A 26354-nucleotide genomic window follows, 5' to 3' on the forward strand; every position below is an offset into this window, starting at 1 on the left:
GGTTGTGTGGTACCTTTTCCTTGATGAGAACAGACTAACTCCCTGGAGATTATTTTAAAAATTAATATCTGATACTGTTGTAGTATAAAGTGTTTTCAGTGGAATTTTCTTTCTTTTAATTTTTACTTTTATATTTTAGTTATTCATTTCACAATTTTCGTGGAATGTGCCAGGCACTGTTCTACATGCTCCGTGAAAAACTACAAAAATCTCTGCCAGAGTGGAGCTTACATTCTAGCAGAGGAAATATTACATTAATAAAGTATAGCTATATTAGTTACTATATAATTATTTAAATATTATTTATAAAGTTAATAAAGAAGAAAACAATATGGTCAGCTAAAAGGCGATAAGTGGTATCACCTTCTTTGGTCACAAATAGGTGCACTTTATATTTTCCAGATATAAACCTTGATTTAGAAGACAATGTTGGCAAGCAAATATGGTATAAAGATATAACAGCCAATTTCATAACCATGAGCAGTTAAAACCTTGTGATGCTCTTCAGTGTTTATATTTGCTCCCTACAAACAATTAGTTTTCAAATTTAGTAACTTTCTTCCAAATAATGTAGCTTGCATCCATTAGTATCTCTTTTAAAGTGACCAAGTCATTTGTTCAACCTTCTAATGAACCTGAACCTCTGTTCCATGAGATCTTTGAACACTGAGGCCAGCTGGAAGGCTGGGGGCACTTTTGAACATTCACCAGGGTGTAATTCTCCCTTCACCTGACAAGAGATGGGGCAGATAAAGTGCCTTTGCTTTTCCTGGAGTCACGGTACAGCAGAGCCTTTACTACTTTGCCCCCAAGAGAAAATTGTGGCCTGTTGCAAAAAGGAAAGAAAAAGGAAACGAGGATAGCTCTACAAAAATCTTATATTTCTCCCTCTCCCTCTCTGGAGTCTATGTATGCATGCTATTTTGAAATATTTCTGTTAGAGAAAACAAAAACCTCGATTCTCAGTGTCCTGATTGGGAAAACGAGTATACAATTTGCAATCCCTCAATTCCCCAAAGCTGAAATCTGGGAGGGTAGAGGTATTTCAGAATTCAAAATGTTTTGCGTTTTAGAAAGGTCATACAGTACCTATACTAGATATTTGTTTTGCAATGCTTTTTCTTTAAAATTTCTAACCTCAATTCTTGAACTTTAAGACTATTATTGATGGTTTATTAACTTTATTTACTTGGGGTTTATAAGTCTTAAGGTGCATCTTTTAGCAAATGCAATTAGTATTTTATTATTGAGACAAGGGTTTTTATACCTTCTAAACAAATACTGGAAGACAACTCAGCATTACTAGGGTGTGTAAAACATTAATGTTTTCATATACAGCATATATATGTATATGTCAGTTTATAAATATCCTAGAAGGCTTAGGTATTTTAGGTGTAACAAGTTGAGTGGGAGAAGTAGGAAAAACCAATGATTAATTTAATAATATCTATTTAGTTTATTAAAGAATGCATATTGTTTTGGTGAACAATCAAAAATGAGTATTTTTTCCCCAGATTCAATAACATTAAATAAAACGTCAGAGTACATTTCTTTTCTTACTCTCTAGAGTTTGTGTAAAGTGAAAAATCATGTATGTAAGCAACTTTTGGGAGCAGTAGTAACTTTTTAGATGAGAAGACAAGAAGGATATGTTCTCAAGTACTTAGTACTTGGGTCCTCGGCGTGGACGCCATACTAGGTAATTCTAACCACCGAATGTTTGTGTCTGCTAATGAACTTTTAGCCTTTAAACTGAGATTTGTCTCTGATCTTCAGAGAAGTTCCCAGATGTTGCCTTATCGTAAAAGTTGGTATTTAGGAAAAGTTTTCAGAAAATATGTCTCCTCCATCCAGTCTTTTCTTTTCTTTAAAGTAACTCAACCAAATAATGCGGCCTATCAAACTGTTTCATCTTAATTCAGGGACAGAAGAGGAATGCTGCTCTGGAGGACGCTAGCGTATACCAAGTATTTTCTTGTTCTTTGCCAAGTGTACAGTTCATTGTTCGGTCACCTGTGTCTGCCAGTTTAGCACATTTAAGACAGCTCTCAGCACCCCCCATTCTTTTCTAAAACTTACATGGAGGCTTCAAACATTGTCTGGATCATTATTTCCCAAGGAAGGTTAAGCCCTTTACTGTCAGACCAGAACCCTTCGCTAATTAGAGCCCTTGCTTCGGCACTGAACGAGTCATGTCTGTGAGCCTTCCCGCTGTGATCAGGGGCTCACTGCTGGCTCACATGAGTGTTCAGTGCTCACAGCTCTCTGGGGAGCACTGCCTGCTATTTTCTACGTGATGACTTTTAGCTTGCTAAAATTCTAACTCTTCTTTAACAGGCTCCGGGTAGGATTGGATGAGATATTTACCAGTTCACCAAGAAGATTTTGCTTAATACTACCCTGTTTACCCTTTTCAGTTTTAGTGAAGTTGAGTCCTCACTAGAATGATGAAAGAAATGCTTTCAAATTTGGAAAAAATAGTAAAATTTTCCACTCTTTTGAATATGTCAGTATATTTGTTACATAGTATTTAACTTCACTTTAGGTTAAAAAAAATCTTGGTTCTTTTTGATTTAATTAATAAAGATAACCCAAGATTGGTTTAAACCACTAAAATGATATCATATAACTACATTACTTCCTTTGATTTTATCTTTGCTTCAGGAAATATATAATTTATGGCTTCTTTTTCAGTTGATAGGGTTTTACCAGCTGCATGGATAGAAAGATTGAATCCATTGGCAGGTTTCCTGCCTTGGAATTGTCAGAGACTGCTTTTGGGAGTAAGTCAGGCTTTGCCATTTGTATTCATAGGAGTGCTCCCCTGTCTTCTGTTTGATCATTGCTTCTTACTACCATTTCCAGCTTTCCTTGGTTAGAGCAGGGAGCTGGCCCAAATGAAGCAAGTGTCTTGGTGTTTGATTTTGTTATGGGTTAGCTTCTTGAAGAAAATTCTCTACCATGGGTATAGACCATACTCTTCCATTTGACTGGTTCAATCATAGGTTAATTTTAGACACAAGATTAGCTCTACAAGCTTAGTGCATTTTCTTTTTGACAGAAAGTACATTATAAAAGTTTTTAAAGAATTACAGTTCAGTTATTCTTGGGGAAATATACTGTGTAAGGTTATTCATGTTTCATGACTGTAATGAATGTATTGAGATTTCACTATACTTATTCTATAAATAGATTGACATTTTAATTTTGGAATCTATATCTTTGGTTTTAGTAGCCCATCCTCTCATATAAAAATTAAGGGAAGGCAGAAAAGCAGATAAAGTTTCAAAGTAACAAAAAGAGTTATATTAAATGTCAGAATTATTGAAGCCCATAGGAAGGAAATTTTCTTTTTTACCAAGGAAGATTTTTAGTATGCTAACTTCTAAAAAAAAAAAAAAAAAGAGAAAGAAAAATAAAAGAGAAAAGAGAAGAAAGGTAAAAGCCAGGGAGCTATAGGAAATGGTTCATAGAAAGTTCTGAATTTTAAAAGTGACATACTTATTAACTCAAGAATTTTTAAATTTCTTTGTGTTGATACTTCTTGAAAGACTGCTGTATTAAAGATTGAATAACTTTTTTTTAAAGTATAAAATCAATTATAAACTACCAGATAGATTAAAGCTGTTGTTAAATATTTGTCTCTTTAGGAAAAGGGTAAATTGTTAGGTTTTCTTACTGGGCTCTGAGTTTCTACATTTGTCTCTCTCTCTGTTTATTGTACTAGTATTGAGACTCTTAAGTTTTGCCAAAAATGTATATTTGGTATATATATGTATATATATATATATATATATATATATATATATATATATATATATATATGTGTGTGTATTATTGGGGGAGGATAGGGGTGAGAGAGGCTTCCTTTTAATCTTTTTTTCTTTCTAATTTTAAAGAGATAGATGTTCATTGCAGAAATTTTGTAAGAAAAGAGAAGGAAAAAAAACCCCACCGCTATCCAAGACCCTGAGGCAACCAGTAGGTATTGAATAATTTTCAAACTTAGTTAGACATTTGTTTTTCTTCTTTTATGAATGGTTAATTCATGTTTCTAGTTCATTTAACCATTAGAGTTTTAATGTTTTAAAAATCTATTTGTGTGAGATATACATATGTATATTTATTTACTTCTATGGGCAAATCTATTCATCTTTTAATTTCTTCATTGATTTTATGGTGGCAAAGCCCGTTCTGTGATTTATGTTCCCGACTCTGTTCTTTTTGATGGTTAATAATTAGTTTTTAAATTTTTCATTGTTTCTGATTTATTTCAAATTACATAGGTAATGCATGAATATAGTCTGGGAAAAGATCCAGACAGTCCTAAGTTCCCCTTTTTCCAGTTTTCAGGCCCTACTGAATTTTAACCATGATTACCTGTTATGTGTGTATCTTTCCTGACAGTTTTCTTTGCATTAATATATGTTTTAGGCTTTTGAGTGGGAATTTTCCTGTTGCTCTGGACTAGGGGACAAAACTAAGGGCATACGGGACAGACGGTATTTAAAGGGAGCTGGAGTGTGGCAGTCCCTCTGGGGCTCAAACCAGATCTGCAATTCCCAACCACATACCGGCCCCTCCTTCTAACTATAGGTCCCCTCCATGTATATGAGGGAACTCTAGGGAGGCGGGGAGGAACAGATAGACAGAGAGAGAGAGAGAGAAATGGTATATTTGGCTTCCAAGTGAATTGCTTGTAGATAATGGGAATTCCTGCAAGAACAGTTGGCTTGCAGCTGACTACGCCCTGTGCCTATTTGAGCAGCAGAACTGGGAGAGACAATGGGCAGAGACAGGAGGCTGCAGGAGTCAGCTTATATTCCCCTGGTTTGGAGTGGCAGTGATGTGTGGGTGTCCTGTGGGGCAGATGGGCTCCACGGCAGGTAGATCCTGCCAGTATCTTATCAGAAGGCAGTCTGCTGGGTGAGGAGAGCTCTGCAACAAGAGGTGATGAGGGGACTCACTTGCTATACCTACCCTCTACCCCGGGGGCAGGGAGTGGGGCCAGAGAGGAAGGGGAGCTGGAAGAAGGTGGAGCCACCCTAGATCTCTCAAGGTCAGGATCTGCCACCTTCAGTGAATTATCCTCTCTCCCCATGATATATTTGAAGCTTTATATCAAAATTTTAAATATACTAAGACTAAAATACCATATAACATTTTAAATTTTATATTATTTAAAATATGCTATGATTAATATTTTTATTAGTATATTTAAAATACACTAATAATTAGTTTTTCTGATTATTTTTGAATTTAGAACAGTTTTAAGCTACACTTGCCCACTTGTTCTCCCAGATGAATTTAGATTCCTAAACAAAATTCCTCAGGCTTCATTTGAGTTTGGCCCCTTCCGTATTCATATTTGTTGCTCTTCTCTAACAGTGATGAGCTTGGCTCCCATTATCGTTACTGCATCTTTGTCCAAGTTTGCTTGTTTGTTCAATCCCCCTGGATGTAACCAATGTCACTGCTCCTGTGTGGATGCCTTACTCACCACACCCATCTTCCAACACCCCAGGCCAGGTCTTAGCATCCAGCACTGAGGGGGCCTGGCCAGCGCCCCCTCACCCCTTGTGCCAATGCCCTTCTCACATTGCTAGGGCAGCACCTCACATCAGGCCCCCTGCTTGGAAGCCTCTCGTCTCCCCACTCAGGCTCAGATGCCACCTCCCTTCTCCCCCCATGTGGTGACTGACTGCCACCCCCTTGCCCTCCTCACTGGTTTAGCCTCTGATTCCCATACATGCCCGGCATGGAGATGCCCTCATCACTCCACTCAGGCTCAGACCCTCTGCAGGGATGCCCTTCTCACTCTGCCTGGACTCTGACACCCCATGCCAGGGTGCCCATCTATGTGGACACCCTTCTCATCCAGCTGGGGCTCTGATACTCTGAGCTCAGTCAACTCCATGCGTGGATGCTCTCTTCATCCTCTTTGGGCTCTGACTCTCCACACTGGACACCACAATCTGTGGACTCCTTCCTCACCCTGCTCTGGCTCTGATACCCTGCCCTGGGTTGTACCTCCTTCCCAGACCCCTGTGTCACCCCACTTGGCTTCCAGTGTCTTGCCCCATGTGCCCCTCTCACATGAATGCTCTCCTCACTCCCCTCAGGTATTGACTCTCACGCCGGGCCTCCCTCCTACTTGGACACCTTCCTTACCCTGCTTGCACCTAGATGCCTGCCCCATTTATATTTTCTGTCCCATAATAATAGTCTGAATTGTTCAGGAAAGAAGGGAAGAAGAAAAAAGGGGAAGAGAAGAGCTGTATTTGATTTTTGTATCTTCCTTTCTTCCAAATGTATTTATTAAATGCAGTTAAGAGGTAAATAAGATAAGGTTTCTGCCTTCCAGCATTTACATTCTGGAAGTGGAGACCAACATGTAAAGATATTATTACAGTACAGTACGCTAACACAGAGCTTTTCCCTAGGGTGCTGTGGTGGAAGGTTGGAAGGACACCTGTCCCACCACAGAGGAATTGGCGGAGACCTTTGGGAGGCGGCGATGAGGGAGCTCAGTCTTTAAGGAACAGGAGAATCTAAACAGGAGAAAAGGAGGCCCAGGTAGGTTGATGAACCCACACTGACATTTCCATCAGATTCTTCAGAAATTTAAGTAAGCATCGTATTAAAAGTGTTAGGATTACTAGGAAAACACAAGTAGATTTAATTTATTTAAAAAGCCTTTATTAATGAGAAAAATCTCATTAGCAGTTCAGACCTTCTCTGCCTTTTTGCAAAACAAGGAAATCGGTTTAAAAATGAGTTCATGGTGCTTCGAGAGCCTGGAAACTGCCTGAATATGAATTACTACAACCACAAAAAAGAATTTAAAATGAAGCCCTAAATATTTTATAATGGGAATGCTTAATTTATGGCTGGAGTAAGCATGACAAACTTCTGAATAAAAAGGAAAAGGAAGTTATTCTTTGTATAGAATGTCTTTCTGTTTCTTTTCAATTTTAAAAAATCAGTGAAGAATATTATAAAGGAGGGTTTTCCCCCCTGTGGTGTCCTTGAGTTTGCCTCTGTGACCTATGCAGTGTCACCAAGAGGTTTGACTTGGGGAGGACATCATTCAATAGGCATGAGAATCGTGGCTGGGTATGAGCCCGTGTCTGATGGGAGGCTTAAAAATGGGACTAGAGATTCTATCCCTGGGGGATTATTTTGGGATGCATGTTTAGTTGCCCTTCTTATGTATATGAATTAGGGTGTGTATATTTTTCTGAAAGAAAACTTACGCATAAAATAGTTTATTAAAATCAAAATTAAATGAATTATGGAATATTTTTCTAGCCTGAGAAAACAAATATTTCTGATAGTGATTTTGCACAGCCGAGCATAGTTGGTTTACAGAATGTGTTCTGTGTTCTTATTTATTTTCAGAGTACGTTGAAATTGGAAGTTCTTTGTGGGGTAAACGGGCGATTTTAGAAAGGTCCAGGTGGTGATCTCAGCTATCCAGGGTGGTTGAGGCCCAGTTCTGCCAGTCATCAACTACATGATCTTGGGCTAGCTACTTAACATCTCTCCATCTCAGTTTCCTCAGGTGTATGATGTGAATAATAATGTTGAGAAAAATTATGTCCTCTCCCCATAACGTGTTATGTTGTTTGCAGATTACTAGACTGAATGAGCTAGATATAACTCAATTTCTTCACACAAATTCCATGTCCAAATAACTGTATTTTTAAGGAAATTACTCTTAATGCACCCAGTTCTTTGCAATGAGTAATTTTGGAATTAAGATAATTTTACTTAGGCAAAATGTAAAAAATAAAACTTCCTCCAAACTGCCATATTAAAAAAACAGAAAACAAAACTTGCTAGCTTTACCTTCTCGGTACTTAAGATTCACAGGAGTAGGGATAATATTTTCTTTTTTTTTTTTTAATAATTTTTTATTTATTTATCTTTCCCCCAAAGCCCCAGTAGATAGTTGTATGTCATAGTTGCACGTCCTTCTAGTTGCTGTATGTGGGACATGGCCTCAGCGTGGCCAGAGAAGCAGTGCGTTGGTGCGTGCCTGGGATCAGAACCCCGGGCCGCCAGTAGAGGAGCGCGTGCACTTAACCGCTAAGCCACGGGGCCGGCCCACGGGATAATATTTTCATCTCTAGTGCAGTGTGATTACATAGTGAGAAATAGCTGTGTTGGTTGTTAATAGCTTTGCCTAAAAATGATGCTTAAATTACATAATATTATCATTTAACTGCTCCTACAAAGAACGACAGTGCTACCTCTCTGTGTGAGAAACATGATTCTATTAAATCAACAGTTACAATATTTTCAATGTAATATCAAGTCTAATCATCATATTAGGGTCAAGACCACAACATGTTTGGAAAAATAATTTGCAATTGTAGTAAATTAGGGTTCATTCTTATTATTTCTTTGGGAAATAATTTTCTTTTTACAAATACGGCTGCTTGTCCAGCTACTGAAAAAATTTTTTCTTTAGGCAATTTTCTTTAAAATATTCCAGATTACAGTGTATCATTTCAGTTTTCATGGCTGCTTTTATGGTAAGTGTTTCTGTTAAAATACTTTATCAAGTGGAAATGCTATCAAACTTGAACACTGACATGAAAATAAGCATACTTTAAAACAAAATAAAACCTCTGCAGATTTAGTTTGAGTTTTTAAAAGCAAATGCCTAACTTTTAAAAATAGAGCTTCTTACTAAGAAAGCATGCATTTAAATGCTTTTTTCTCTTTAAAATTATTTATTTTCTTTAGTCACAAAATACCTGACCAAATTATGTACTATCCATAAACCTGAGGAAAAAGGTAAACAATTCAATATTTGAAGAAAGCATGCCATCCAAAACTGTATGGAAATATAGTAAACCTCCCAGAATACAAAATTTAAAAGGATCATTCCACTTTAGGATTTAGAAAAGTTATGGATCTTTAACTTTATGGATCCCTTATGAGTATGTGTAGTTGTGGGTGCTTATTGGCTTTTCCAGATTAAAAAAAACTGTGTTTATAATTATGTGTTTCTTCCTGGAGTATAAAATATAAAAATTTGGTGAACACGTTTTCTTTTAAAAATATTTTGGAATAGGGAAGTTTGGTTGATAACTTTCTTTGGGGAAAAAAGTTGGTGGTTGATTCTTATGCTGTTTTTTTGAAAGTTCTCAAAAGTAGCATTTTTTTTTTTTTCAGTTCTTAAGGAAAAACAAGGGCATTACAGGTAAGGAAATTATTTTGGGCCTAAGGCCTATGGAATTCCCAGCTGATGAGTGATTGTTCCCTTTTTAGATATATATGGCTATTTTCTATGATTTTTAAAAAATAATCACAGTTAATTCTCAGGGCATCTTTTATTTTGCTTGAGATATATTTTTTCCCCCTACATTTTAACTTTTAGTACTTGGGGTGATGCTGAGGTACTAATTTTGAATCATGTTATTTCAGCTTCTGTGCTTTGTGTTTGAGCTGGCAGGTAGGGGTGACTTTGAGTGACCTGGTTTCTATTAACTGTGTCAATTTCATGCCAGATGTTGACCTGCTTGATTCTGATCCTATCTTGGCCTCATGACCTCAATTTCTGATTTAATTGTGTGCCTGACAATTGGGCATTCTTTGTCTATCCTAACTTGAATTAACCTGGCTACAGCTGTTCAGCAGTAAGAGCCTGAATCTCCTCCCTGATATCTACAAAAAAATGTCTTTAATTTACCTTGTTATTTCGCCAAAATGAGTTCTCAAATTGCCCATGTAGAATTTTTTTATATTGGCTGTTTTTTTTTCTTTTCACATGATAATCCTCAAAGGTGTCGACTGATTTGTAGGAAATTTCATATGTAACTAGCAATTGTTTTCCAAATATTGTTCTGAGATGCTCCAGAGAAGAAAGATCCTGAGTTACAAATGTGTGAAAAACACTGTATAGTTTTCCTCTTCTCTTAAAGATTCCTGGTATTCATTAGTTTTAAAGTGAAGAAATTTGTTAAAATTTTTAGTGTAGCATTTTTATGAGAGACCAAGCTTTGACTCTTGTTGATGAGCTTTGAAGCCATTTATCTGTGCCCTAGAAACTTTGAGACTATTGAAATCTTGTTCTTTATGAACAGGCCTGAAGCTTCTGTAGTGTCTATGTCTGAGGTTTGTGGTCCACTAAACTTATATTCTTGGCAAATTTCTTTCCCTCTATTGGTGGAGAGAATTGGATGAGGAAGGGTGGAGTATGTTGGGTGAGTGAATTATAAGAGACTGGGTTAAATAAGTGAGATAAGTGACTTACTTTTTTCACTTTGGTTGGTGAATAATCCTGGTGTTATTTCTCCAAATAAAATCCTAGGCAAGCTCCCAAGGTCAAGGTCGGTGGCAGGAGGCAGAGACACCAAGGAGCAGCTCTGTTATCTAAGAGTCCATTTGCTGAGCAGGGCTTGTGCTCCGTGAGCAGGGACTATAGAGGCGGCTGCACGCACATGGGCTGAGGGGTGCGAAATTGTGATGGGGGGTGATAAACAGGACTTTCTAAGGCTGGAACGACACTTTCATACTATCAATTAGTACATTTATTCTACTACTGTGTCTTCATCTTCCACCTGCTCCTTATAATGGAATTGACTTTATGTGGATCCTGTGAATAACCCAGAAAATTTCTTAGTAAATCTAGACTCCTGGGGTAATTTTTGAAAAATCAATTCAGTTGTTCTACAATGAAATGGTACAATTTTGACATGTTATTTGACCTTAGAATTCTTTTTGTGATGACATCTATTAACATCCCACAGAACCAGTATGCTGTGAAGCACACTTTGAAACTGTTGTATTAAAAGTATCTCAATATACCTGGGACTCTTTCTGTGGTTTAGCTAAAATATAGGAGATATGTTTTCAAGTGAACATTATTTCTAAAAATCATATACATTTTTCTTACTTTTGACATGAAGTTCATGAGAATCAATAAGTACTATATTTAGCTCATAGTCATTGAATTAGTTTCCTGTTGTTGCTAACAAATTACCATATATTTGGTGGCTTAGAACAACATAAAGTTATCTTATAGTTCTGGAGGTCAGAAGTCCTAAAATCAAGGTGTCAGCAGGGCTGCATTCCTTCTATAAGTTCTGGGGAAGAATGCATTTCCTTGCCTTTTTCAGCTTCTAAAGGTCACCTGCATTCCTTGGCTCATGTCCTCTTCCTTGCATCACTCCAACCTCTGCATCTGTCATAGATAATCCAGAATAATTTCACCATCTCAAGGTCCTTAACTTAATCACATCTGCAAAGTCCCTTTTGCCACATAAGATAACATTGACAGGTTTCCAGGACTAGGACGTGGACATATTTGGAGGGTCATTATTCTGTCTACCAGAGACACACAGTTCCATGAAGTATAAAACTACTAGTCTCTGATCTAAAGCATCTTATGGTAAGTGATATTCATCAAGGAAACCAAACAATCTTTCTTACAGATTTTTTTAAGGGGCATCAACTGCTAAAACTTTTACAGGAGAATATCATTATAGAATATATTTACTAGGTGTTCTCTCTCGGTCTTAACTAGGTATATTCACTTGTTTTTGCTGATATCATGACATATTCCTTCTAAATATAGAAGTAGAAATCTCTGAGATATAAGAACATTCTCCTCTATAGCCCAAATAATAGTGTTCTCTTTTACAAGCAAATGTAAGGAAATTGTTACAAACCCTTCCAGGAGGAATATATTAGATAACAGTAAGTTTTCTTGAGCAGATGATTGCTGCTGTTGTTAATCTTATAGATATCAAATAATGTAATTGTCCTCTTTATACTGACTGCAAGGATGCTTAGAGCAAGTTTATGGCCCACACTGAGCATTGATACCTTTATTTTTTCTCCTTACAATTGCCTTTATTTTTTTTCCTGGTTTCTTCATTTACGGTTTTTTCCCCCATCTCAATGTACTGTATATATCTTTATGCCTTGCCTCAAATCTTTTTTGGAATTAAGCCATGTATACATAAATAAGAAAACATTTCCTGTTAGTACTTTGGCGAAGTGTTTTCTGAAGAAGCGTATAGAACCTTCATCCTTGCAAGTTTCTTAATTTGGTTAGAATTCCATCAGAATACTTTGAGTTGGAGTTCTGCTTAGAGAGGATTTAAACATCTATTGGCATTTACCCTGATTCCTCCTACTCTCTTACTCTCAAGAATAAAGGAAATATGAAATGAGTTATTTTGCTATTGGGTTCTATTTTATATTTTAAGGGAAGAGAAGAACTTCTGCAGGATCACTGAAGTCAAACGTCTCTTATTTGACTCAAAATATCTAGATTCACTCTACTTGAATGAGAACATCCAAATGAAGAAATTCCAACATCTTCTAAAAAAAGGTTCACAGAATATGAAAAAATGGTAGAAAGGGAATTCTGATGGTAGCTAGCAATTGCTTTTCAATTTGTTTTTGATACACTAAAAATAAATACTGTAATACTCATGCAAAATTTCTCTCTTCTTTACAGTTTTTCTCTGCGGTGCCAGAGTCCAAAACTACCTTGAGGAAGGAAGCATATTACTTCCCTTGCCCTCTTCCCAGTTTTCTGTTTAAATCCCACTGCTGCCAAGTTTGAGTGGAAAATCATTCCATTGCCAGTTGGCGACTTACATGAGTCGTGGCCAAGAAAACTATTCAAGCAACTTTGAAATCTGCTTAGATTTTCAGAGCTGTGTGTGTGGTGTAACACCAGTGCTCCTGGAAAACACTGAGAGGCACGCCATCCTCTCTGACATGCTCTCAAAAATGATGTAAGTTCCGTGTCATGGGTACCAGCGTAATAGAAGAGCCCAGAAGAGAGTCTTGGCTCCATCCTGTGAACTTCCTGCCATAAATCTGAGGGGTACTATTACTACTATTACTAGAATACATTAATTGAGCACTAACTCTAGTGCTAGGAATTGTGCTAAGCCTTTAAGTGCATTTTTCACTTAATCCTCACAACAGCCCTCTGAGGGAGTTACTGTCATTATCCTCACTTTATGGATGAAGGAGCTGTGACTTAAGAAGTTAAGTCATTTGCCCAAGATCACATGGTTTGTCAGAATCGTGATTAAAACATTTGTGTGTTTGACTTGAAAGCCCACAGTGTTAACCTTCGTGCTGTGACCTCTACATATGAGTTTGTGTGTATACAGGGAGCCAGGCTATATTGTTGCTAAGACTTAGTTCATATTTTAAAAATATGTATGTTTTTCTTATATAAGAGTAATATGTAGGACTTATCTCTTTAAGAAAAAACCCTGTCATTTAATATTGTTTTTCTATCTGGCATCAACTAGAGATTGCCTTTACATTCTGAAAAGAATTATAACTCTAATATTACCTTGAGATTTATGTGACATCATCGGGGCATAGCATTAGGGGAAAAAAAGAATAACTTTAAATCATTTTGATGGGAAGCAGCATAACAGGCAGATGTAATGATGCTGGGAGGGAGGAAATGGATCTTATACTCTGGTTTAACTTTGACTCACATTATGACTTTGGAGAGCTACTCAGCATTTTAATAGTTTTGATATCTTTTCCTTGAAATGATGATATACATAAACATTACATTATGATTAAGGGTAGAAGATTTGAATAGTCTTGCTAAAGTAGGCTGGCCAACAACTAGATTCTGGGCTCATAACATCTAAGTAACCCATGCATGCCACCCAAACTGGACTTGTCCATGGATGGGGAAAAGATCATTTCTTCTCACAAAGGGAGAGGGAAGCCCAAGCCTGCCCAAATTGTCCACAAGTCCTCAGCCTGTGCCTCCTTCATGCCTGACTTGGCCCTCATTCTGACTTGAGAGCCCAGCTTTGGGTTTGGTTTCCATTTTGGCTCTTCTGCCAGTCCACTCAGCCAACTTGTCTGTATGCTTAGACTGTGTTTGCTGTACTCCTCACCCTTGCCCACCGCTCTGATTTTGGGTACTGCCTTTGACACCCTTTCGTGGGCTTAACTGCCTACCCCATTACATGTGCATGTCTGGCGTTCCAGCTCTTGTTGCAGCGAGCTACCCTTAGCCCAGAAATAAGTGCTTGTCTGGGCGAGTTAAGTGTTACATGGCTAAAAAGTCACTATACAGGAAATGTTTTCAAATATTATTTAATATTCAAAAATCCCTATATTTAAGCTCAGAATGGTACTTAATTACGTAATTATTTTTTAAGAAGTCGAACCTGCTATATTTATGTCCTCATATCTTCCTTCCTTCCTTCTTTCCAGAAATTTCAGGAAAGTTTGAACTAGAAGAGTATTGTAACACTTCCACATATCATAGTGGTTAGAAGAGTGTTTATATTAAATTTTTTTAAAAGGGCTAACTATGGGAAAATGTGAGATGTCTCATAACGGCTACTCCAGACTGCTTTTATTATCGAGGTCTGACCAAAACTATACAGATTTAAGAGCAAAAATGCTAGTTTGCTTTATTTTTTTCTTACATTTTTATATTTATAAATACTTTTAACTATCTAAGACTTCACAATGTATGATGTTATTTATTTTGGTCTGACTAAAACTATACAGATTTAAAAGAAAAAAATCCTAGTTTGCTTTATTTTTTTTACATTTTTATATTTATAAATATTTTTAACTGTCTTAGGATTCACAATGTATGATGTTATTTATTTTATAATTGCTTGTCTATGTTAAGAGCATTGAAACTATCTTTCAAAACATTAATTTAAAGAACGGTTGAGATGAAAAGTGGAAAATACTCATAAACCTGCCAATTATTTTATATTGTTTCAGTCAAAGTGTATTCTTTTTGCAACTTCGACATATATTATGTATTTTTGTTTATGCATCCTTTGAACATGATCATATCAGTGATTAGAATATTCTATTCAGTTGGTATAACCTCAGTTATTTAACTATTCTTTGACTGTAGAATGTCTTTTACTCATTCACTAAATCATTTATATAAAAATATTAATTGTCTATTAAGCGCCATGGTTATCAGGCAGCAACTCTGTAAATAAGGTAAATATAGTTCTTGCCCGCTTGAGTTTAAGAGAAATTGTAATACACAGTGAAAAGAGTGTCACGACAGGGAAAGTGCAGTGTTTGTGGTTTCCAGAGAAGAGGGGCAGAGCCTAAATCGTGGGGGCATGGGAGAAGAGAGGGTTATAAAACATCACAGAGAAGATATTCTTCTAAACTGAGACCCCAGATATGAACAAGACTTGGCTAGACAAAGTGCATGGGAGAGTGTTCCTGGTGAAGGCAAGAACATTTGGAAGACTCCAAGTAAGAGAGAGTGTGACATAGTCAGATATTGATGAAAAATCCCATAGGGCTCAATGATAAAGTATAGGAGAGAGATTAGAGCATTAGGGAAAACCAAGAAAGAGGAATACATTGGAACCAGAAAATATTGTCTCCAAACTAAAAAAACAAGGGAATTCCTTGGACTCTGTAGCAGGCCCAGAGAGAAACTCAGCCATATTGCAGGAAAGCAGAAAGGCTTCAGTTACCATCTCCATGCTTACTCCAAAATCGTTATCTTCCATCCAGAACGCTCCTAAGCATTTGACCCAAATATCAGACTACCTGCTGGATTTTTCGCTTTGATGTTCCACAGGCGTTATAAACCCAACATAATCATAACCCAGTTCAACCTCTTTCCTTAACTCCCAACCTGCTCCACTCCTGCATTTCCTGACTTACTGAAGGTGTCAACTCCTCTGGCCAAGCCAGAAGTCTGAGCATCATCCTGGACTCCTTTGACTCCTTCACTTCCCATCAGTCACAAAAACCTGCTAATTCTACCTCCTAAATATTTACTAGAATATGCATATTCCTTTATCTCTATTGCTACCAATTTAGGCTAGATAGCTGGCATCTCTCTCTTCGTTTATGCCAAAAATATCCTAATTGGTTCTCTGTCTCTAGATTTCGCAGTTCAAATCAATTTGCTATACAGTGAAATAAAAATACAACTAGATAGTTCTTCTTAAGTCCCTTTAGTGGCTTCTACTTCCCGTAGGCTAAAGTCCAAACTCCTTGGCATTCATTACAAACATCTGTCCAATCTCTTGTTCATCTGTTACCACTCCTTTCCCACCCTATGCTCTAAGTTACAGCCATACAGAACTTAATATATAGTTATTGAATTGAATTGAAATGCATGGATAGGCTTCTGGGTTTACCTAAAACAGTTTTCAAAATGATTTGTGTTTGTGTATTCCTCTGCTGGTTTTATCAGATTCTCCAAAGAAGTTTAAGAGTCTGCCTCATAGAGGCTGATATGGTATGGCTGGGGTCACTCCGTGCTCCAGTTTCTTTATATATCCAAAGCTTTTCTGCATCCTTTTGACTCATGGAGAGTAGAGGAGTGACCACAATTGGCTAGAGCCCCCGCGAGTTGATGAAGCTCTGCTGAAGAAGAAACTCCTCCAAAGGCAAATTAAGGCTTTCAATATCTTTCATGAGGATGATTGCAATAGTTTCCTAACTGGTATTTCTGCTTCATGTCTTCTCCAGTCTATCCTACAATCTGTCGGCAAAGCCATTAAAAAAATACAGGTCTGATCATGCCATTCCTTATTTAAAACTCTTCAATGGCTCACTGTGATCCTGAGGATGAAGTGCAAACGTTTTCACTGTGACTGAGTCACTCCCTGGTCTGGTCCCTGCCTGCTTCTCTATCCAGAGCTCTCATTATGCTCTCAGTCCTTGCTTCAGCCACCCTAGGGGCTTGCACTTCCCCTAAAAGGCTGGGTTGTTTTTGTGCCTTTCTTCATTTCCCAAATTTGAGCCTCTTTTTCCATTACCATTTCTTTCCTTATGCTTCTTCCGACTTCCACCACAGAGCTTGAAGGACTGGGTGCCTGACACATAGGAAATATTTCATCATATGGTTTTTGAAAGACTAACTGACTAACTGACAGAACAAATGAAAAGATAAGCATATGGATTCCATTCCCCTTGAAAACCAAAACCAAATCCTTTCCTTGATAATGCTTACTTACTCGTTGTCCTCACTCTAATTTTCTTATTTTCCATTCAACGACAACCTCTCAAAAGAGTGATCTATACTCCATTGCCTTAGTTTATTTTCTATTTATTCCTCATCCCTTTATAATCTGGCTTTTGTCCTCATAATTTTATTGAAATTATTTACTCAACATATCTATGCATCCTTCTTGCCATATTCAATGCCTTTATCTTTTGTACTCTCCTTACTTTCTCTCCTTTGCAGATCCTACTACCAGTTCAAACTCAGCATGTCAAAAACTAAATATTCTGATATTCTTTTCACATCAATTCCCCACCTATGAACTTCTTTCTACCAGTTGTTGAACTAGTCACCAAATCTCAAAGCCTTAAAGTTATCTTCCCTCTCCTTATTCTCTGAACTACTCAGTTTCTTCTTCTGTAATATTTCCTTCCATTCTGCTCCATGTGCACAGTTGCCACGCTAGCCCACGATTTTTCATTTCATTGATACATGTTTGCAATAAACTTCTGGTTGTCTAATGGAAATAATATGAGCCACATATATAATTTAAAATTGTCTGGTAGCAACATTTAAAAACATAAAAAGGCAAAATTTTTTTTTGTGAGGAAGATCAGTCCTGAGCTAACATCCATGCCAATCCTCCTCTTTTTTTTTTTTTTTTGCTGAGGAAGACTGTCCTTGAGCTAACATCCGTGCCGATCTGCCTTTACTTTACATGGGATGCCACCACAGCATGGTCCAACAAGGGGTGCGTCTGCGCGCGCCTGGGCACAAGCAACAGAGCACGCGCACTTAACCGCTATGCCACGGGGCTGGCCCCGCAAAATTAATTTTATTAATATAGTTTATTTATCCCAATATATACAAAATATTAGCATTTCAAAAATGCAATAATAAAAATTATTAATGAGATATTATATACGTTTTCTAGTCTTTGAAATCCAGTTTGTATTTTACACTTAGAGCACATCTTGAGTCAGGCTAGTATATTTCCAGCGCTCAATAACTACATATAACTAGTGGCTACTGTATTGGACAGCACACAGCCTAGCTGATCTTGACCCCAAATTTTTACTTTTTCCAATGGAATCTGCATCTCACCATCAGACCTATTACCTTTCAGCACTGTTTTTATCACAGACTTGATGAAGAAAAGACTCTACGGTCACCTTCATTTGGGTTCCATGGAAAGACCGGACCTCTTTGTCTGGTTTGATTCAAGGACCTCCGTAAGTTCCTTTCACATATCCAACATTATTTTCAGCTTAACATTATTTTACCTTACTCAACATTATTTTCACCAGACCACAAAAGTAAATGTTCCAGTTACATTGGTCTTTTCACTATTCTGTGAACATGCCTGCCTCATTCCTACCCTTGTACCTTAACTGACATAGTTCCTGTTACTTGGCTGGTTTCCTCTCTTCTTAGCTCTCAATTCCCAGATCAAATTCTTCTTTCTTTGGGAAGACTTTCCTGGCTGGTACAACCAGAGGGGAAAGTGCTGTTGTTAGGATGTGAACATATCAGTAAATTGTGTAATTAATAATATAACTAAAGTATAGTTTGTTTACTTTCTAAATAAAATAAGAAAAATTGATAGCATGGAAAATAGTGTCTTCATTATAGACTTATTAATAATTATACTGATTATCATTACATTTTAAATTATTATTAGCTAATGCTGATTATTATTTACTATGTACTGAAAACTATGCTAAGTGAATTATGTGCATTATATCATTTGATTCTGAGGGGATCAAAAATGGCAAAGTTTCTATCACCCTATTTTGGAGATGAGGTCCAGAAAGATTAAATTGTCTATAAAGAAATGAAGACAGGATTTGACAACTAACTCTGACTCCTGTCTTTAACCACAAAGTAACAGTACCTTCTCAAAGAAAGTATATTTCCCCTAGAAGTAGAGCCTTCTAAAAATAAGAATTATTGCAGCTCCCTTCTCATTGGTAACCTGGACGCCAACCCAGATGCTTCGGTTAAGATATTACACACTTATTATGATAGCTTATCTTAACTAAGATCTCCTTCTAACTTGTTCTGAGATTGTTACAAGGAAGCTCTGCATTTCCAAAAACTGACCTTTCACAACTTTTACAACATTCATTAGTACATTTAGGAAGCAATTTAGAACTATAAGTACACATTTCATAATTCAATATGCTAGTAACTTAGAAAATTTAAAAATTTGCATAAAAAATTATGTGACTTGATCTACTATGTCTTGTAATCCCTTTCTACCTCTTCCTTCTAAGACTAAATTCAGCCTATAAATTAAGTTTAAATTACAACTTATGCAGAGACAATTCTTTCAGTAAAATTATTTTAGCCAAAGCATTCTGTTTGTGATATACATGGAGAAAAAAGAAATAGATTTATTTTAGAGTAAGATAAATGATCAGATATCATTTGCACCTGAATAAAAACTCTCATAAATTTTAAAATTTAGTAACCTTTAAAAATTTGGTATTGTTTATCACCTATGCCATTTATGTCGTACAAATTTCTAAGATGTTCTTACTTTTATCCAAATTGATACACAGAAAATTCCCTTACTCCTTCCTTTACAACAAATGGAAATGTATCATTAAACTTTAGTATTCTCCCACTTACTTTTCATAAATGTACTTATTGAAAAAGAATATGTAGTTCCATGACACATTTTCTGAAGGAATGTCTGTTTCAGGTCATCCATCTAAAGTGTTTGTTGAATATAATCTCTTGATAAGCATTCCTCATTTGCTTCCTGAACTGAAGCAACTCCTTTACCCTGCTTTCCCTTCATCTTGTTTATCCCTTGTGTCAGAGCATTCTCCAAATTGCTTTCTTCTGAAAAGTGGAGTTCTAATCAGTACTGGACAGATTGGAATAATGACCTTACTTTACAAGAGTACTCCTTCTAAATGCTAAGAGTTTTGTGTTGTTTTACAGTATTATAATAATTCTTCTTCATTAAGAGGGTATTTACATATTTGAAAATCCTTTGTTCCAAAATAGTTACAGTTTCTGCTACCTTAAATCATCTCTGGTTTTAACTAGGACTACATTAAAATGGCAAATTCAGGAGAGAGTTGAGAACTTTTATTCTTCACATTGTTTCAATTCTGTATCCTCTCAGAGATGATACATTTCTACATTAATGGAAATGAAATATATTTGTCAAAGCAATGGAGAGTCTGGCATTAACTATGTGTGCAAAAAGGATTAACTGCAATAATAGTAGCTTAGTTTTCTAATTAATTTTCTTTACATTTTAAATTGAGCTGGAAAATCCCTACAAAAGTCTTCAGGAATACAGATGCCTAAATTATGAATTGCTTGAGACTTCCTCATAAAAAAATATATAGAAATTTTGGAAAAGGTCACATCATTTTGTAAATTCAAAAATGTCTCTAGTTACTTATTTCACAGCGTTCCTAAAACTCTTTAAAGGAATGCAGCCATGAACTGAATGAATTTATTATTAATATTCTAAAAAGAAGTCTATATATATGCCTTATGGCCCTTTATGGGGAATCTTTCTTGACAAAAGAATGTTAAAAAGCAGATAAGAAAAGAAGAGATGTGAGAATCTGGGCAGTCTTTCCTACTAATCATAGGACCACAATATCTTATTTTAAAGTAACTATTTCTATTATTCCACTTTTCAGTGCAGAATTATAACAGTAATTGTATCTAAAGTGGGGAAAAAATTCCATCTAATTTGCCCAGACCCAGATGGACCCCAATTTTCTTAGAACCATGTGTTTGCCAAAGGTTTTCTACTTGAAGAGTCTTGTACAGCAGAGCTATGTATACATGCTTGTTAAAGATGTAAATTTTATACAATCAGTGTTAATGGAGAACAGTTTAGTAAGGTCTCTTAAGCCTCTATTCATAAAACATGTTATTTAATTTTAACTCAAGTGACTTCACTTATTTTAAGCCATCTCAAATATATAGTTTTTACCTAACATCAGTTTATTGTCAATATTTTTATTTATTTTTTATTTTTTGTGAGGAAGATAAGCCCTGAGCTAACATCCAATGCCAATCCTCCTCTTTTTTTGCTGAGGAAGATGGGCCCTGAGCTAACACCCGTGCCCATCTTCCTCTACTTTATATGGGATGCCGCCACAGCATGGCTTGACATGCGGTGCGTCTGTGCGCACCTGGGATCTGAACCTGCAAAGCCGGGGCCGCCGAAGTGGAGGGTGTGCACTCACCTGCCATGCCACTGGGCAGGCCCCTATTGTCAATATTTTATTTTTGTTTTTGGAAACATGCAGAAAGGAACTTAAAAATTGAGTTTGTTTTTGTTTTTTTGGTGAAAAAGATTGGCCCTGAGCTAACATCCATTCCCAATCTTCCTTGTTTTTTCGCTTGAGGAAGATTAGCCCAGAGCTAACATCTGTGCCAATCATCCTTCGTTTTGTATGTGGGTCACTGCCACAGCATGGCTGATGAGTGGTGTAGGTCCATGCCCAGTGTCTGAATCCAGGAACTTGGGCCACCAAAGCAGAGCATGCTGAACTTAACCACTAAGCCACGGGGCTGGCCCATTGAGTTTTTTTTTTTTTTTTTTTTAAGTTTTCCAGAAACTTTAATGACCATGAGGGTTTAAAATAGAATATTTACATTTAACTCTTAGACATGCTTAATTTATTTTTCCAGATTTTCTTTTTCTGTTTAAAATTTTTATTTATTTATTGAGGTAACATTGATTTATAGCACTGTATAAATTTCAGGTGTACATCATTATATTTCTACTTCTGTATAGATTACATAGTGTTCCCCACCAAAAGTCTAGCTGCCATCTGTCACCATGCACATGTGCCCCTTTACCCCTTTCACCCTCTTCCTTCCCTCCTGGTTTTATCTAAAGCAAAACAAAGGCTTACTTGATCATCTTGAAATTTGTTCTCATTCTAATGAATTGCTTGGAAAACATTGTTTTGTACTTACTATCTTAACCTCGGAAGTACATGTTATGCTTTTAATGGAATCTCTCTACCTGTTTTACAAAAGAAATTCTTACTTGGCTAGAAAACCCAACTTGTGAAATTTCTGTTGCCTGATCTGAAGTAATTAAGTATTGAAATGTACCAGAGCCTACAAAGTGAATTTCGAAGAAACTATCAGGTACTTTATTTGGCAGATTCAGAATTTGGCATGCTCTATATTTCATAAGAGTTTCTCCTAGATATCAAAACAAGTTATGATCCTTCCAAAAAATCTAAACATGTTTAAAGCACAAGATTTTCTAAGATAACTATATATATGTATAATATTTCATTGTAATTTATGTTTTTGAATCTTAATATCTTAATATAAATTCCTAATGGACAATGTCAAAAAGTTAATCTTCAAATTACAGTTTTCTGAAAGCGGGAATTAAAAATAATAACTTTATGTCAGAGATTGGAAAACACTATGTTAGGTAAATAAATATCAATTGATTACAATGATAAACTCTTACTTGATGATGCTTAATTCTATTAAACCATCCTGCTGAGTTTGTGATGCAAGGGTTTTATTCTTTTTTTTTGTTTAACATTTTTTTTTTTTAATTTTATTTATTTATTTTTTTTCCCCCAAAGCCCCAGCAGATAGTTGCAGGTCATAGCTGCACATCCTTCCAGTTGCTGTATGTGGGACGCGGCCTCAGCATGGCCGGAGAAGAATGCGTTGGTGTGTGCCCGGGATCCGAACCCGGGCCGCCAGCAGCGGAGCACGCGCACTTAACCGCTAAGCCATAGGGCCGGCCCAAGGGTTTTATTCTTGAAATAAGCTTTTATTGTAAAAAGAATAGAGAAATGTAAAGAAGCTACTATATTTGATCAAATCTAAGATGCTATTGATTGTAAGTTTCACTATTAATTTAAGTACCTCCAAGTAAGTAAAATTATTGCCAAATAAACCATTGACATACCTTAGGTTGAAAGACTCATCCCAATTTTGAGTTGTCAAAATGGGAAAAAAAATTCATTGTAAAATTGATAAGATACAATGTTTTCATACAATCTCCCGTTCTAAACTTTGAGACTTGCCCCACTAAAATAGTTTGACTTTTTAATTAAAACTTAACAGAAGTGAATGAATGGTGAAATAAAAAGTCCCTTTAATATTTTTAAACCCAAATTTTGATTTGCTAGATGATTTTAAAGTGAGAGAAAGTCTAAATGTCTAGTGCTTTTAAAAGAACTAAGTGGTAAAATCCTATTGATCATTCTGAGTGAGAAATCTACCCTAAAATTGTTTGGAACAAAGTTGGGACAGACTTTGGAGCATTCACTTTAAAAGTTAGTTCAGAGGAAGGAGAGGGAAAAAAAGGCATTCCAGATGATGGGAAGATAGCTAAGAGAAAATGATGTCTTGACTGGTGTATCAGTGCTCAGTGGGAGTAACAGAGAGACGTTAAGGACATATTAGTAGCTATATTCTGTGCCACAGGCAAACTAAATTTCACTGATCTGAAATGAAGAGGCTCCTGAAGTTTGTGGATGAAGAAAGCGAAATAGACAAATATTTTATTTATTTATTCATTTTTTATTGAGGTCAAAGTAGTCTATAACATTGTGAAATTTCAGTTGTGCATTATTATTTGTCAGTCACCATATAAATATGCCCCTCTACCTCTTATGCCAATCCCCCAACCCCCTTCCTCTCTGGTAACCATTAATCAGTTCTCTTTGTCTGTGTGTTAGTCTGTCCTCCACATATGAGTGAAATCATATGGTGTTTGTCTTTCTCTGTCTAGCTTATTTTGCTTAACATAATATCCTCAAGGTCCATCCATGTTGTTGTGAATGGAATGATTTTGTCTTTTTTTATGGCTGAGTAGTATTCCATTGTATATATATACCACATCTTCTTTATCCATTCATCAGTTGATGGGCACTTGCTTCCACGTCTTGGCTATTGTGAATCATGCTGCAATGAACATAGGGGTGCATAAGTCTCTTTGAATTGTTGGTTTCAAGTTCTTTGGATAAATACCCAGTAGTGGTATGGCTGGGTCATATGGTATTCCTATTTTTAATTTTTTGAGAAATCTCTGTACTGATTTCCATAGTGGTTTCACCAGTTTGCATTCCCACCAGCAGTGTATGAGGGTTCCCTTTTCTCTACATCCTCTCCAACACTTGTTATTTTTTGTCTTGGTGATTATAGCCATTCTAACAGATGTAAGGTGATATCTCAGTGTAATTTTGATTTGCATTTTCCTAATGATTAGTGATGTTGAACATCTTTTCATGTGCCTATTGGCTATCTGTATATCTTCTTTGGAAAAATATCTGTTTAGATCTTCTGTCCATTCTTTTGATCAGGTTATTTGTTTGTTTTGTTGTTGAGTTTTGTGAGTTCTTTATATATTTTGGAGATTAACCCCTTGTTGGATACATGATTTGCAAATATTTTCTCCCAGTTTGTGGGTTGTCTTCTCATTTTTTTCCTGGTTTCCTTTGCTTTGCAGAAGCTCTTTAGTCTGATGAAGTCCCATTTATTTGTTTTTTCTTTTGTTTCCCTTGCCTGAGTAGACATGGTATTAGAAAATATTCTTCTAAGACTGATGTCAAAGAGTGTACTGCCTATATTTTCTTCTAGGAGTTTTATGGTTTCATGTCTTATCTTCGAGTCTTTAATCCATTTTGAGTTAATTTTTGTGTATGGTGAAAGATAATGGTCTACTTTCATTCTTTTGCATGTGGCTGTCCGGTTTTCCCAGCACTAATTATTGAACAGACTTTCTTCTCTCCATTATATGTTCTTGGCTCCTTTGTTGAAGGTTTCCTGTCTGTAGATGTGTGGTTTTATTTCTGGGCTTTCAATTCTTTTCCATTGATCTGTGTGTCTGTTTTTGTGCCAGGACCATGCTGTTTTGATTAGTATAGCTTTGTAGTATGTTTTGAAGTCAGGGATTGTGATCCCTCCAGCTTTGTTCTTTTTTCTTAGGATTGCTTTAGCTATTTGGGATCTTTTTTTGCCCCATGTGAATTTTAGTATTCCTTGTTCTATTTCTGTGAAGAATGTCATTGGGATTTTGATTGGATTGCAGTGAATCTGTAGATTGCTTTAGGTAGTATGGACAGTTTATCTATGTTTATTCTTCCAATCTATGTGAATGGAATATCTTTCCATTTCTTTATGTCATTATCGATTTCTTTCAATAATGTCTTATAGTTTTCATTGTATAGGTCTTTTACCTCCTTGGTTAAATTTATTCCTCGATATTTTATTCTTTTTGTTGCGATTGTAAATGGGATTGTATTCTCGAGTTCTCTTTCTGTTAGTTCCTTATTAGAGTATAGAAATGCCACTGATTTTTGTAAGTTGTATCTCACAACTTTGCTATAGTTGTTGATTATTTCTAATAGTTTTCTGATGGATTCTTTAGAGTTTTCTATATATAAAATCATGTCGTCTGCAAACAGTGAGAGTTTCACTTCTTCACTGCCAATTTGGATACCCTTTATTTTTTTTTCTTTCCTAATTGCTCTGGCCAAAACCTCCATTACTATGTTGAATAAGAGTGGTGAGAGTGGGCACCCTTGTCTTGTTCCTGTTCTCAGAGGGATGGCTTTCAGTTTTTCCATCTTGAGTATGATGTTGGCTATGGGTTTGTCGTATATGGCCTTTATTATGTTGAGGTACTTTCCTTCTGCATCCATTTTATTGAGAGTTTATTTCATAAATGGATGTTGGATCTTGTCAAATGCTTTCTCTGTGTCTATTGAGATAATTATGTGGTTTTTATTCCTCATTTTATTAATGTGGTGTATCATATTGATTGATTTGTGGATGTTGAACCATCCCTGCAATAGACAAATATTTTGAGTAGCGGAAATGAATGGCATGTTACTTATTTGGGATATGAGTTTTTGTATCTTTTAAATCTTCTTTTAGCTGAAGTGTTTTTCAGCTTTTAGTAGGAAAATTAGCTAATTAGTTAATTCACTGTTATCTAAATGCATATGATGATGTTTACTAAGTAGGCTTGATAAATGATTTTGTTTTTACATGAAACTATCCATAGAAGAAGAGCCTCATTTTATCTAAAGCATAATAGCAGCTTATTAAATGTTATGTCCTTGTTTTTCTGTTATCTATTGACAACTAGGTGAAGAAAATGTCAAAAATAACACTTTTGCTCTGAAATATTCAATACTTTCCTACTACCCAAATGGTAAAATGTACTCTTATTAGTCTGGCTTTCAACATCCATCACAATCTGGCTTCAGTTTACTAATTTAATCTTTCCCATTGCTCAGTTACATGAGTTTTCTATTCTTTGAAAAAAGAAAGTAAAAAGGAATTAAAATAAGTAAATTATTTGGAAAAATAAAGCACACTAAGTTTAGGTGTCTAATTTTGATGTAATACTCTC

Source organism: Diceros bicornis, chromosome 1 (genome assembly GCF_020826845.1).
Source record: "Diceros bicornis minor isolate mBicDic1 chromosome 1, mDicBic1.mat.cur, whole genome shotgun sequence".
Taxonomy (NCBI): domain Eukaryota; kingdom Metazoa; phylum Chordata; class Mammalia; order Perissodactyla; family Rhinocerotidae; genus Diceros; species Diceros bicornis.